The following is a 14,705-nucleotide window of genomic DNA, read 5'->3' as shown; positions in this document are numbered from 1 at the left end:
GTTTGATTACTCAACTAAAAGGGGAACACGAGGAAAAAATATGGTATATTTGTCATAAAACGCACTGGGTTGAAAGGAACACATATATCTGTTCTATAGATCCTATCTCTATGCTTTTGTTACGCCCTGTTCATTTGAATGGGTACGTCCTGTTCATTTGAATGGGTACGCCCAGTTCATTTGAATGGGTACGTCCTGTTCATTTGAATGGGTACGCCCTGTTCATTTGAATGGGTACGCCCAGTTAATTTGAATGGGTACGCCCCTCGCCTCGTCCGATCCGACGCCACTGCCTTGGTTAGCGTCCTGCTGCGGTGCTTGTCCCGCAGGCTGACAAACTCCTGCTTGTCGTGTTTTCACGAAGATCGAAAGACTGCGTGTGCTCTGAAGGACCTATATTTCATTTTTCTACAAGACCTGGATATAATACGAAGGTGTTGGTCGTTTGGATCGTGGTGTGTGTGGAGCTCGCTTGTCTTTTTTGGTCGGCTTGGGAAAATCCACTGCGTATCAAATAGCAGGTAAACCGTCGCTATGCACCCGCTAACGCCGTTGGCTGGGTAGCTAGTTAGTTAGTTGTCGTAGTTAACTAAATCGTTTGTTTACTAGCTAGCTAGCTAACGCGATTTAGTTAAGCTGTCATATAAATCATGTCATTTAGATAGCTGGCTAGCTAGCTGTTATTGTCAGTTCAAATCGACAGTTGGTGAAACAGCTCACGTTAGCATGCTAGCGCTAGGTTAACATCTCCATCTTATCTAACGTTAAGCTAGTTAGCTAGCTAACGTTACGATGTCGCAAGGCTCTGACAGACAATGGGCGAGACGTTTTTTGAATTGTTTATGTTGACTAACGTTACTTTTGAGAGAATAGTCAAAAGAGAAATACGCAGGACTGCTCATGATTAATGTAATGTGCAGTAAGTCGGTGTCATTTTAGCTGTGCCATCGATGTCCCAGATACGGAACAACCCAAATCCTATAGGGCACTGTTCTGGAAAATGGATCATCCACAGATTAGTGATAATAGCTAACTAGGCCTTCTCCTTAATGATGTTCGACATCGGTTTCATCGTGTGCTGCATCCATAGCAATGCGTTTCATTCATCGTTGCGTAGGCCTATCCTGCAGTTTCTGACAGTTTCGCAAGTGTCCCCATAGTGAAAGAGAAATTCCCAGGCTTGCCGCTCATGCTATGGGAATGCTCACTCAGGCCAAGGAGGGCTTGCAGGAGTTGGGGGGATGTTTGTATGTAGTTCATCAAAACACTCATTTCTGCACAGAACACTGAGTTTGATTTGCTTTCCCAATTCAATGCACTACAGGTCAAAAGTATTTCACTCAATAGGGCCACACTGGTTGTCAGTCGTCACATAGTGCTTGTGGACTGTCCTTCCTGACTCCTTACCACCAGTGGCCGTAGCATGCTGTTGCTAAGAGACCCTTGGTGCAGAGGTCCATTCATAAAGACCAGGGGAGTCATTTATCAACCGTTTGTGAAGATTGTAGGATTTGTGCGCGCCAGATATGGGATTTATCAAACTGTTGACGCAACATGCATGTTTTCATTGATAAATCAGAGCCATATTATATTTGTGCGCTCGTGAATGAGTGCTACAACCCAGCTTGGTAAACGCCCTACATTCACCTTTTATGGTAACAAAAACGCCCTCATTTGCTGAATGATTTGGAAATGTTGAAACTGGGCCGTTTTTTAAATTTATTTTTTAAAGAAAGCGTAATAGCAAATTGGATCACATTTCTGTAAAGGCGTGGACAGACTTTTGCAGTGACTGTTTACAGCCCACCGCCTATACCGAGTGCCAAACACTGGCCGTGCATTCTGCAAGATTAATCCATCTAATGACAAATGTTACGGTAAATACCGTCTACAGCCCACACACTCTAAAAAGAAAAGGTTCCTGGTGTATCCTTTAGGGGGTCTTCAAATTGAAACGTTGGGGGAACCCCTATAAGTTCTTAAAATAAGCCCTTTTAATGGATACTCAAAGAACCTTTTGGGGTTAATTTTTTTAACTACCCCTCCCTTATTATTATTATAATAATAATAGCATAACAACACACTATTTTAGTTGTCATTGTTTATTATGATTTTAGGTGCAAAGCAGCATAAACAAAAATCAAAATATGAGGTAAACTCCCAGCAGAGCCCCAAGTCCAATGGGTATATCCTCTGGCGTGTTGATGTTCTCCGTATCCATAGCCAGAATGATTTTGCAGTGCATGGTGATCGAACAGGTTTCCTGTTATATTCATCAGAGGTGTAGGGAAGGTGAAGTCAGTGAGGTGTAGGGAGGGTGAAGTCAGTGAGGTGTAGGGAGGGTGAAGTCAGTGAGGTGTAGGGAGGGTGAAGTCAGTGAGGTGTAGGGAGGGTGAAGTCAGTGAGGTGTAGGGAGGGTGAAGTCAGTGAGGTGTAGGGAGGGTGAAGTCAGTGAGGTGTAGGGAGGGTGAAGTCAGTGAGGTGTAGGGAGGGTGAAGTCAGTGAGGTGTAGGGAGGGTGAAGTCAGTGAGGTGTAGGGAGGGTGAAGTCAGTGAGGTGTAGGGAGGGTGAAGTCAGTGAGGTGTAGGGAGGGTGAAGTCAGTGAGGTGTAGGGAGGGTGAAGTCAGTGAGGTGTAGGGAGGGTGAAGTCAGTGAGGTGTAGGGAGGGTGAAGTCAGTGAGGTGTAGGGAGGGTGAAGTCAGTGAGGTGTAGGGAGGGTGAAGTCAGTGAGGTGTAGGGAGGGTGAAGTCAGTGAGGTGTAGGGAGGGTGAAGTCAGTGAGGTGTAGGGAGGGTGAAGTCAGTGAGGTGTAGGGAGGGTGAAGTCAGTGAGGTGTAGGGAGGGTGAAGTCAGTGAGGTGTAGGGAGGGTGAAGTCAGTGAGGTGTAGGGAGGGTGAAGTCAGTGAGGTGTAGGGAGGGTGAAGTCAGTGAGGTGTAGGGAGGGTGAAGTCAGTGAGGTGTAGGGAGGGTGAAGTCAGTGAGGTGTAGGGAGGGTGAAGTCAGTGAGGTGTGGGGGAGGGTGAAGTCAGTGAGGTGTGGGGAGGGTGAAGTCAGTGAGGTGTAGGGAGGGTGAAGTCAGTGAGGTGTGGGGAGGGTGAAGTCAGTGAGGTGTAGGGAGGGTGAAGTCAGTGAGGTGTAGGGAGGGTGAAGTCAGTGAGGTGTAGGGAGGGTGAAGTCAGTGAGGTGTAGGGAGGGTGAAGTCAGTGAGGTGTAGGGAGGGTGAAGTCAGTGAGGTGTAGGGAGGGTGAAGTCGGTGAGGTGTAGGGAGGGTGAAGTCAGTGAGGTGTAGGGAGGGTGAAGTCAGTGAGGTGTAGGGAGGGTGAAGTCAGTGAGGTGTGGGAGGGTGAAGTCAGTGAGGTGTAGGGAGGGTGAAGTCAGTGAGGTGTAGGGAGGGTGAAGTCAGTGAGGTGTAGGGAGGGTGAAGTCAGTGAGGTGTAGGGAGGGTGAAGTCAGTGAGGTGTAGGGAGGGTGAAGTCAGTGAGGTGTAGGGAGGGTGAAGTCAGTGAGGTGTAGGGAGGGTGAAGTCGGTGAGGTGTAGGGAGGGTGAAGTCAGTGAGGTGTAGGGAGGGTGAAGTCAGTGAGGTGTAGGGAGGGTGAAGTCAGTGAGGTGTAGGGAGGGTGAAGTCAGTGAGGTGTAGGGAGGGTGAAGTCAGTGAGGTGTAGGGAGGGTGAAGTCGGTGAGGTGTAGGGAGGGTGAAGTCGGTGAGGTGTAGGGAGGGTGAAGTCAGTGAGGTGTAGGGAGGGTGAAGTCGGTGAGGTGTAGGGAGGGTGAAGTCGGTGAGGTGTAGGGAGGGTGAAGTCGGTGAGGTGTAGGGAGGGTGAAGTCGGTGAGGTGTAGGGAGGGTGAAGTCAGTGAGGTGTAGGGAGGGTGAAGTCAGTGAGGTGTAGGGAGGGTGAAGTCAGTGAGGTGTAGGGAGGGTGAAGTCAGTGAGGTGTAGGGAGGGTGAAGTCAGTGAGGTGTAGGGAGGGTGAAGTCGGTGAGGTGTAGGGAGGGTGAAGTCGGTGAATCCCAGTCATTGTAATTATACAGATGTTTAACAAAGCATGCACACGACCGTATTCATACCTTGTTTTTTTTTGTAGTAAACGTGAATGAATAAAACAGTTTTGATAATGGTTTTCATACACATACCTTGTCCATAATGTAGAGGCCTATGGGATATTCATTGAAGAGGTAAGGGAGGATGATCTGCATAACATACCAATACCAGTTTACATACCTTTGTATGCCTCCTCGTCTGTATACCTGCAGACACAGACACAAAAGTGAGCAATTCAGTCATCTGCACCCAATACAGCTAGCCTTCAACATATTCTTATAGCCTACATATTCTTACCTCTTTGTTGATTGATAGCCATTGAATTGTGTCCATTTTCTGTTTTTAGAAAGATTCGCACAAATATGAAAAGATAGATGGTATCATCATAAAACAACATCAATTTAGTTCATACAAGGGACAAACCTCACCTTAAATTGAGGAGATCTTTACATTTTTCAGTTAAGTGCCTGCACCTGCTGTCCTTTCTTATTCAAATCCAAGTGTTTCATTTGGGCAGTTAGGTTCCTGCAAGAACCCCCACCAACTAAGGAGGTTCCTCGATGAACCCCACCTCCTATGGGGTTCTTCGAATTACCTTTTGGGGGCCATTTTCAGTGCCAAGAACCCTAAGGTTCTTCGATGATCTTTTGAAGAATCCTTGTTGAACCCCTCATTTTTAGAGTGCAGTTATATGCGAAAGACAAATAGTTTAATATTTGATCAATACAGGATTGTTTCTTGTGCCTTGGTATAGGCTCTGAGATTAAATGGGTTATGTCTAGAGCCCGAGCGATGTGATTATTTGTTGTTGGAAAAAAAATTGTCAATATTTGTATTATTATAGCCTGAATGAAAACTTTCTGTATAGACTGTGCTTAAAATAGCCCGTCAAAGATACTCAGAAAGCTGATTTCTTACATTTGAGGAAAGAGCATTAATGTAAGCACCACTTAAAATGTAGTAGATAAGATTTTTTTTAAATGGAAAAACTGTGTTACTCTAGTGAAAGCAGGATAAACTGCACTGATTCTAGCAACAAACAAAAAAAAGCCTTTGCTCTGAAATCTGGAAAACAACGACTGAATGTATTGGTATTTAGTGTTTGCTCTGAAATCTGGAAAACAACGACTGAATGTATTGGTATTTAGTGTTTGCTCTGAAATCTGGAAAACAACGACTGAGTGTATTGGTATTTAGGTAAGGGTTAGGGTAGGGGTTAAAGCTACAATATGTAACTTTTTGGGTGACCCAACCAAATTCACATAGAAATGTTAGTTATAGAAAAGAAGCGGTAGATCTGTTCTATGTGCACTATTTCTATACCTTTCACACCCTACAGTAACCTGTGGATCATCAGAGAACCTTCATAAATCAGCAGAACGTTAATTAACCTGTTTATTGACACTTCATGTAGTGTGTCCTGTAATACTTAGTTTGAAGCGAGACACATTCGGTCATTTGTAACACATCCATAAAGAATCTATCGCTTGACGCTGTACTTTAAAGTCTTGGTCTTTCATAACACTGTACGTAAATGCCTTGAATCATATGACTCTGTATTCACTATAAGGTCAGACCATTAGGTCATTCATAACACAAACGTAAAGACTTAATGATGTAAACACAAATATATTAACACTTAGGAGCTTATCACTAACAGCTAAAACAAATAAACATTAAGGACATGTTTAAACCATACATTTCCTTTTTATTTGTACATTTTTAAAACAATACAAATACATGAAGCTTCAAAAAGTCCAGCAATGCAATGACATTGAACATTACACAGGGCTGTGAATAGTGGAGCTTGTCCCTGAGGTTGCAGATGACTGGTTTTTGCCTCTCTTCCTGCTGGAGGTACAGTACCAACCTTAAAGTAACAACAACAAAAAGTTAGCAGGTCTGTTAGGAAATGTCTTTGTCATCTGGATAAGGGCATTTCTGCGCCGCTCCAGAAACTCTGAACGAGGGGAAACTTCGTATTGTGTTCCTCTTTCATTTACATCTTGTGACTGAGACGTGGCTGTATCTAGGGAGATTTGTACAGTGGCTTGCGAAAGTATTCACCCCCCTTGGCATTTTTCCTATTTTGTTGCCTTACAACCTGGAATTAAAATAGATTTTTGGGGAGGTTTGTATCATTTGATTTCCACAACATGCCTACCACTTTGAAGATGCAAAATATGTTGTATTGTGAAACAAACAAGAAAAAATACAAAAAAACAGAACTTGAGCGTGCAGAACTATTCACCCCCCCCCAAAGTCAATACTTTGTAGAGCCACCTTTTGTAGCAATTACAGCTGCAAGTCTCTTGGGGTATGTCTCTATAAGCTTGGCACATCTAGCCACTGGAATTTTTGCCCATTCTTCAAGGCAAAACTGCTCCAGCTCCTTCAAGTTGGATGGGTTCCGCTGGTGTACAGCAATCTTTAAGTCATACCACAGATTCTCAATTGGATTGAGGTCTGGGCTTTGACTAGGCCATTCCAAGACATTTAAATGTTTCCCATTAAACCACTCAAGCGTTGCTTTAGCAGTATGCTTAGGGTCATTGTCCTGCTGGAAGGTGAACCTCCGTCCCAGTCTCAAATCTGTGGAAGACTGAAACAGGTTTCCCTCAAAAAATGTCCCTGTATTTAGTGCCATCCATCATTCCTTCAATTCTGACCAGTTTCCCAGTCCCTGCCGATGAAAAACATCCCCACAGCATGATGCTGCCACCACCATGCTTCACTGTGGGGATGGTGTTCTCGGGGTGATGAGAGGTGTTGGGTTTGTGCCAGACATAGCGTTTTCCTTGATGGCCGAAAAGCTCAATTTTAGTCTCATCTGACCAGAGTACCTTCTTCCATATGTTTGGGGAGTCTCCCACATGCCTTTTGGCGAACACCAAACGTGTTTGATAATTTTTTTCTTTAAGCAATGGCTTTTTTCTGGCCACTCTTCTGTAAAGCCCAGCTCTGTGGAGTGTACGGCTTAAAGTGGTCCTATGGACAGATACTCCAATCTCCGCTATGGAGCTTTGCAGCTCCTTCAGGGTTATCTTTGGTCTCTTTGTTGCCTCTGATTAATGCCCTCCTTGCCTGGTCTGTGAGTCTTGGTGGGCGGCCCTCTCTTGGCAGGTTTGTTGTGGTGCCATATTCTTTCCATTTTTAATAATGGATTTAATGGTGCTCCGTGGGATGTTCAACGTTTCTGATATTTTTTATAATCCAACCCTGATCTGTACTTCTCCACAACTTTGTCCCTGACCTGTTTGGAGAGCTCCTTGGTCTTCATGGTGCCGCTTGCTTGGTGGTGCCCATTGCTTAGTGGTGTTGCAGACTCTGGGGCCTTTCAGAACAGGTGTGTGTATATATATACTCAGATCATGTGAAACTTAGATTGCACACAGGTGGACTCTGTTTAATTAATTATGTGATTTCTGAAGGTATTTGGTTGCACCAGCTCTTATTTAGGGGCTTCATAGCAAAGGGGGTGAATACATATGCACACACAACTTTTCCGTTATTTATGTTTTAGAATTTTTTGAAACAAGTTATTTTTTTCAATCCACTTCACCAATTTGGACTATTTTGTGTATGTCCATTACATGAAATCCAAATAAAAATCCATTTAAATTACAGGTTGTAATGCAACAAAATAGGAAAAACCCCAAGGGGGATGAATACTTTTGCAAGGCACTGTATTTAGAGTCTGCTAGATAGCAACATTTCGGCTTGCTAGCAATTGCTGTGAAGTCACCGAAATGTGAAATAATGATTGAGGTAGCTACAGTATGTAATCTAACTCGACACTTAACTACTATAAACTAATTGAAATTACAATAAATAAAGGTGAACTTGTTTTTCTCTGTCCAGTGGCAGCACAAGTGGACATTTGATTTGCGAACACAACACATGATCAGCAACAAAAAAAGAGTTCCGGGTCACGGAATTTCTGAAATGTTCAAAATAAAAGTGCCCCATGTAATAGTAAAGAGTCAACCATTCATGATATATGAAACACAATTGTCTGAACATAAACAATTATACATTTTTGTTCATGTTTAAGTGACATTTGCAATACATTTGGGTTTTAAAACATGTTCCAAGGTCAAATAAATGCCCCCAATTCAAATCACTGTATACGGAATACATATTGGCTTAGTAAAAGTATTGTAGGGAATACTCAGTAGGGTCTGTAGAATGTATATATGATGTCATTTTCATGGGGCTCTGAATGATATGTAGTGTTACTCCACCCCCGTTCCATTGGCGGCCCAATCACATCACGTGTGCTTACTGCATTACAGAAACACCGCTAACCAAACAACCGTGCAGGGCATGCTCACTGAATTAAAGGGCAACTACACTCAAATCAAAGTTTCTTTAGATTTTTTTGCCAGACCTCAAAAGTCATCCCATGATGTGGTTTAAGCATTGTTGTGAACACAGAAAACCACATTTTGTTTTCTATTAAAGTGTGAAATTTTTTTTGGGGGAAACCAGAAAAAAATGCGTGAAATCTGAAAATGTGAAAAACTAAAGTAGGCAAAACCACGTAAACTGATTTTTAAAAGCCCTAACAATGTTTTTTTGCTGTGCATGACTGCACTTTAGAGAAATCCTGCAGCACAGCATTTTGGAGGAAGTTGAGATCAGGTCCAATATTGATTATGCACCCAAGTGGGAAAGGTTGGGCCATCCATATAAATGTTTTAGTGAAATATAAGAACATTTAGCAGAAACGTTTATCCAAAGCGACTTAGTCATGCGTTAATACATTTTTATGTATGGTTGGTCCTGGGAATCAAACCCAATATCCTGGCATTGCAATGCTCTACCAGGATGCATGACAAGGTTATAAATGCTTTGTGAAGCCTCAATTTAATATGATTTATAAAGCCTTTAGTAAGCTATGCTTATTTTACATTTTAGTCATTTAGCAGACGCTCTTATCCAGAGCGACTTACAGTTAGTGAGTGCATACATTTTTCATACTGGCCCCCCGTGGGAAACAAACCCACAACCCTGGCGTTGCAAGCGCCATGCTCTACCAACTGAGCTCCAGGGGACCCCTTATGCCATCCTTTTATAAAGCAGAGGTTTATGTCATATTTGATGTAACGGGTTATGCCACATTTGACATTGGTGGTTATGTCACACATTTATGCCACATTTATGGACCCATTATAAAGCATTACATTTACATTTTAGTCATTTAGCAGACGTTCTTATCCAGAGCAACTTACAGTTGGTGAATGCATACATTATTTTTATTTTTTTTCATACTGGCCCCCCGTGGGAAACGAAACCCACATCCCTGCCGGCCAAACCCTCCCCTACCTTGGACGACGCTAGACCAATTGTGCGCCGCCCATGGGTCTCCCGGTCGCGGCCGGCTGCGACAGAGCCTGGACTCGAACCAGGATCTCTAGTGGCACAGCTAGCACTGCGATGCAGTGCCTTAGACCACTGCGCCACCCGGGAGATACAGTGATCATAGTCAGCATTACATAGTTATAGATTTGTAATACATTTATGTAGTGTTTTATGAAGCCTTTTAAGTTGCACGTCATTTAAAGCGGGACCAAATACGTTTAACTTCAAGTGCTTAAGGTTGTAGCCTACAATTTAGGTAAGTTACAACACAAACACACAGGCTTTGGTAAAAACACTATCTAGACCTAGGCCTATATCATCAGATCCTTTTGAGGAACTTTGGTTCAGGTCATGTTATGATGTGAACAAAGGAATCTAGCCTGAGAGCATATTTTTGTCCTGCCCTTCGAAGCAGAACATGTAATGTCCATGGCCTTTTCATTGCAAAAGTCCTGATCTTCTCAAAAATATGTTTGCCGGGTTGTGTCCAATTTCCGGGGGGATGCTTTTACATCTCTGGGAGGAAGGATGTCAACATGGCACAGCAGCTGAAACCTGGTTCCATCTGAGTGAAAGCTCCTTGCCCACAACAACACCAGCCTCCAGGGTGGCAGGTAGCTTAGTGGTTAAGAGCGTTGTGCCAGTAACCGAAAGGTCGCTGGTTCTAACCCCCCGAGCCGACTAGGTGAAAAATCTGTCGATGTGCCCTTGAGCAAGGCACTTAACCCGAATTGCTCCTGTAAGTCGCTCTGGATAAGAGCGTCTGCTAAATGACTAAAACAAAAACAGACATTTACATTTACATTTTACATTTTAGTCATTTAGCAGACGCTCTTATCCAGAGCGACTTACAGTTAGTGAATACATATTATTATTATTTTTTATAATTGAAGCTGTACAGGAGGAAAGTAGACAAATAGACTACTTTAAAACCTTGCATACCAGCAATAACATTAATTGACCTCCAAGCAATAAGCTCAAAGTACAAAGACAAAATACCTTGCTTGTTCACCCTCGATCATCGCCTCGTACTGGTGGTGGAGAGCAGGTTTATGCTGAAAGACAAATTCTAGAAAAATAGGTTAAAGCATGAATTAATTAATGTCCTATAGCTTATTTCCTGTTGACTGCTACAGCTGTACTAAAAGGTATGCACTCACTAACTGGATGACTGCTACAGCTGTACTAAAAGGTATGCACTCACTAACTGGATGACTGCTACAGCTGTACTAAAAGGTATGCACTCACTAACTGGATGACTGCTACAGCTGTACTAAAAGGTATGCACTCACTAACTGGATGACTGCTACAGCTGTACTAAAAGGTATGCACTCACTAACTGGATGACTGCTACAGCTGTACTAAAAGGTATGCACTCACTAACTGGATGACTGCTACAGCTGTACTAAAAGGTATGCACTCACTAACTGTAAGTCGCTCTGGATAAGAGCGTCTGCTAAATGACTAAAATGTAAATGTAAAATGCTCTGCTGTACACCCTGAACCGGCTTCCAGCCCAACAATGGCAATGCAGGCACTACACGATAACTAGCTAGATTTAGCCAACATTTAGCTTCATAATTACCAGCTGGCTAGATGTAAATGGTATTCATATAGCTAGTCAGCTAGTTGAACATGCAAAAAAAACGACCTCAACCTAGCATGTGTCCCTTTCACTTAATGTGGGGTTTGAGCAGCTTGCTAATCGATTAGCATTCACACCACAGTGGCTATTTTCAGGTAGCTAGCTAGTTAAACATGACGAACTGGCAAACCATGAAAAATATTATCTTAGCACATCAGCAATCAACATTAACAGCAGAATGCAACTGGCAAGCTCAGCCAGCTGTCTTAACGTTGCTTTGTCCTGCAACGAGCCATCTGTAAACAATGACTAGTTGCGGGACGAAGCAGGCTTTAACGTTACCTGGATGCAACTGTCTGCATTTTTACATTTTAGTCATTCGTGAAGAGACTAGCTAGATACTGTTACCAGACAGTTCATGAGTCACGAGTCAATCATGGTGTTTGTTGTTGAGTTACCAGACAGTTCATGAGTCAATCAGTTCATACTCCCACCGTGGAGAGAAAGAGAACACTTAAAGGTGTGTGTCCAACCCCTACTCCTCTGCCATATAAGGGTATCGAAATGTCTTTCAAACTCTAGTCATGTTAAATGTGTTGTGTGGTTTGTTCTCCACGACTTACATTTACATTTTAGTTATTTAGCAGACGCTCTTATCCAGAGCGACTTACAGTTAGTGAGTGCATACATAATTTTTTGTATTTTATTTTTCATACTGGCCCCCCCGTGGGAATTGAACCCACATTGCAAATGCCATGCTCTACCAACTGAGCTACATCCCTGCCGGCCATTCCCTCCCCTACCCTGGACGACGCTGGGCCAATTGTGCACAGCCCCCCAATGTATCTCCCCGGTCGCGGCCGCCTATGACAGAGCCTGGATTCGAACCAGGATCTCTAGTGGCACGGCTAGCACTGCGACGCGGCGCCTTAGACCACTGCGCCACTCGGGAGGTGGTCTAGCTAGCAATGATAACTACTTTTTGGTGCAGTTGGGACTAACGTATGCACATGTAGTCATCTTGGCATTTTAACTGTAGACTCTTTATCTGTGTATGGATTATGATGATTCACAGCAGACAAACACTTTCTAAATAATCCTTCCCACTCCGCTTCAACCAGTCCACAGTCCAGTCCGCTTTAGCCACTTTACACAGCTTTATCAATACCTGCGGCTGGATTCAGGACAATACTGGCATTGAAAGCTGTAGCTACACTTTACATGTAGTCCATGATGGAAAATGAGTAAATCCAATGGATCTTTCAAATATCCGCGGTAGCAGAGAATCCGCGGGAGCAGAGAATCCGCGGGAGCAGAGAATCCGCGGGAGCAGAGAATCCGCGGGAGCAGAGAATCCGCGGGAGCAGAGAATCCGCGGGAGCAGAGAATCCGCGGGAGCAGAGAATCCGCGGGAGCAGAGAATCCGCGGGAGGTGACATTTTGACAGAGAAGCCTTGAGTGACAGAGTGGACTCTTTCTCGTGAACGTCTCAGCCCCCTCTCAACCAATCATGGCTAGGCAAGATTCTGTATTTTTGCCGTGTCTAAACAGCTTTGTCTTCACATTTTTATTTAAATTTACAGATTACATACGAGTTTATTACGGCACATAAAAGTTCACATGTTCAAAAAGGCATTTCTGCAAAACTTTTACGTTCAAATGCCTCTGCTGTGAAGTAGTGATGTCCGTCATACGCCCAGCTTTCTGAAATGGGTCACAAATCGAGAAGAGTAATGGCCCAATGGCAACTGATGTTAGAGAAGCTTCCATTGAAGAATACTGAGTTCTATTGGATAAGGAACTCTCCAACCATGTGATGGCAGGTGATGTAAAGCCATAACAAGTTCGTTTTCTTCAATAACAAATTATGATCAATAACATTTAAAGGGTGGACTGAAATCTACCAATACAGCTCCAACTATCATCTTATTATCCATTTCTTTTAGCCAATCATCAGTCGTCTGAATCAGTGCAGTGCAAGTTGAGTGCATGCTTTTTATTAGACTATTCATTTATTCAACAACATTGCCCTTTTTTGGATTTTGCTTATTTGTAGACTATTGTTTTGTTTGTAATAATACAGTGCATTCGTAAAGTATTCAGAACCCTTCCCCTTTTTCCACATTTTGTTACGTTACAGACTTATTCTAAAATGGATTAAATAAATAAATATTTGGGCCTCCCGAGTGGCGCAGCGGTCTAAGGCGTCATTACAGATCCGGGTTCGATCACGGCCGTGACCGGGAGTCCCATATGGCGGCGCACAATTGGCCCAGTGTCGTCCGGGTTATGGGAGGGTTTGGTTGGGGGGGCTTTACTTGGCTCATCGCGCTCTAGTGACTCCTTGTGGCAGGCCGGGTGCCTGCAGGCTGACTTCTGCCGTCAGTTGAACTGTGTTTCCTCCAACACATTGGTGCTTCCAGGTTAAGCGGGCGGGTGTTAAGAAGAGCGTTTTGGTGGGTCATTTTTCGGATGACTCATGACTCGACCTTCGCCTCTCCTGAGCCTGTTGGTGTTGCAGCGATGAGACGATTGTAATTGGATATCACGAAATTGGGGAGAAAAAGGGGGAACAATTGAATCCATTTTAGAATAAGACTGTAACAAAATGTGGAAAAAGTCAAGGGGTCTGAATACTTTCCGAATGCACTGTATACTCTTCAAACACGTCACATTTCCAGAGTGGGGGCTCTGGTACTTTTGGAGATATGACCCATCTTATACATAGAAATTGACATAGGTCATTAACCAATCATAGCCCTCCTTTAGGATTGCACATTCAGCAAGTCACCAGCAGAAGAAGTTCCCTTTGAATCCATTTTCCCATTCACTGTGTTGCTCATACAATTGATCATACCTTCAGAGTTAGCAGAGAGAAGACGTACTTATAGAACATATAGCTTGGCTCCAAACAATACGTCTTAAAAGGAACAAAATCAATGAGGGTAGTTTCAAGATATTAATATGTTGAATGAATGTGAACATTTTTGTATTTCAGAATGTAGCCATAATCCATATGTTAGAGCGCTATAAGGAGTATAATGGCTCCTAGGTATTGTCTGTATCATGTACGGTTCACAGATCACAGGGGTCTTACAAGAGGCATGTATAGGTAAAAAAACAACCTAAAATTGCCATTTTCATCATGATTTTCAAATGTAAAAAGCATGTGAAACATCCTTCCTCCCAATGAAGTTTCTATGTGAGAATTTGCCAGAACAATCTGAGATACCCAAAATAATTTTGGGGCTACGCTGGCATGAAATCACCCACTCGTCTCCCAGTAGAAGAGCAAACAGCCCATTGAACCTCACCCGTCTAGCAGACAGTGAGTTGTGTTTAACCAAGGCTCAGCATATGATGTTCTGCCTCATTCTGTTTATTTGTATTGTGTGAATGTCTGGTGGGACCGGGGTGACATAGCAACCGGCTGCATCGGGGGGGATAGGTGACTGTTTCCATGCTGAGTCATTCAGACACTGTACTTACCTAGACTACACTATATAAACCGTTTGGATAGTCCAAGCAAAGGTTGTTGGCTGAGACTGTGTAGCCTGAACTATAGGCCTAATACTGAGACACTGACTGAAGACAGCCTGGGCCTAATACTGAGACACTGACTGAAGACAGCCTGGGCCTAGTACTGAGACACTGACTGAAGACAGCCTGGGCCTAATACTGAGACACTGACTGAAGACAGCCTGGGCCTAGTACTGA

At 43.5% G+C, this 14,705-nt stretch overlaps 1 protein-coding gene across 2 annotated transcripts in view; it reads left to right on the top strand.

Moving 5' to 3' along the window:
• The first annotated feature begins 290 nt into the window (after window positions 1-290).
• LOC121555360 (CSC1-like protein 2) overlaps window positions 291-14,705 on the top strand; it is a 116,625-nt gene continuing 102,210 nt past the window's right edge. For both annotated transcript variants that reach the window (XM_041869193.2, XM_041869192.2), the window contains exon 1: window positions 291-521. The gene's annotated coding sequence lies outside the window, so the exon portion shown is untranslated. The remainder of the gene's footprint in view (window positions 522-14,705) is intronic.

This window comes from Coregonus clupeaformis, unplaced genomic scaffold (genome assembly GCF_020615455.1).
Source record: "Coregonus clupeaformis isolate EN_2021a unplaced genomic scaffold, ASM2061545v1 scaf0368, whole genome shotgun sequence".
NCBI classification, from domain to species: Eukaryota; Metazoa; Chordata; class Actinopteri; order Salmoniformes; family Salmonidae; genus Coregonus; species Coregonus clupeaformis.
Note: the sequence above shows the minus strand (reverse complement) of the source record. Positions and strands in the feature narration are given on the sequence as shown.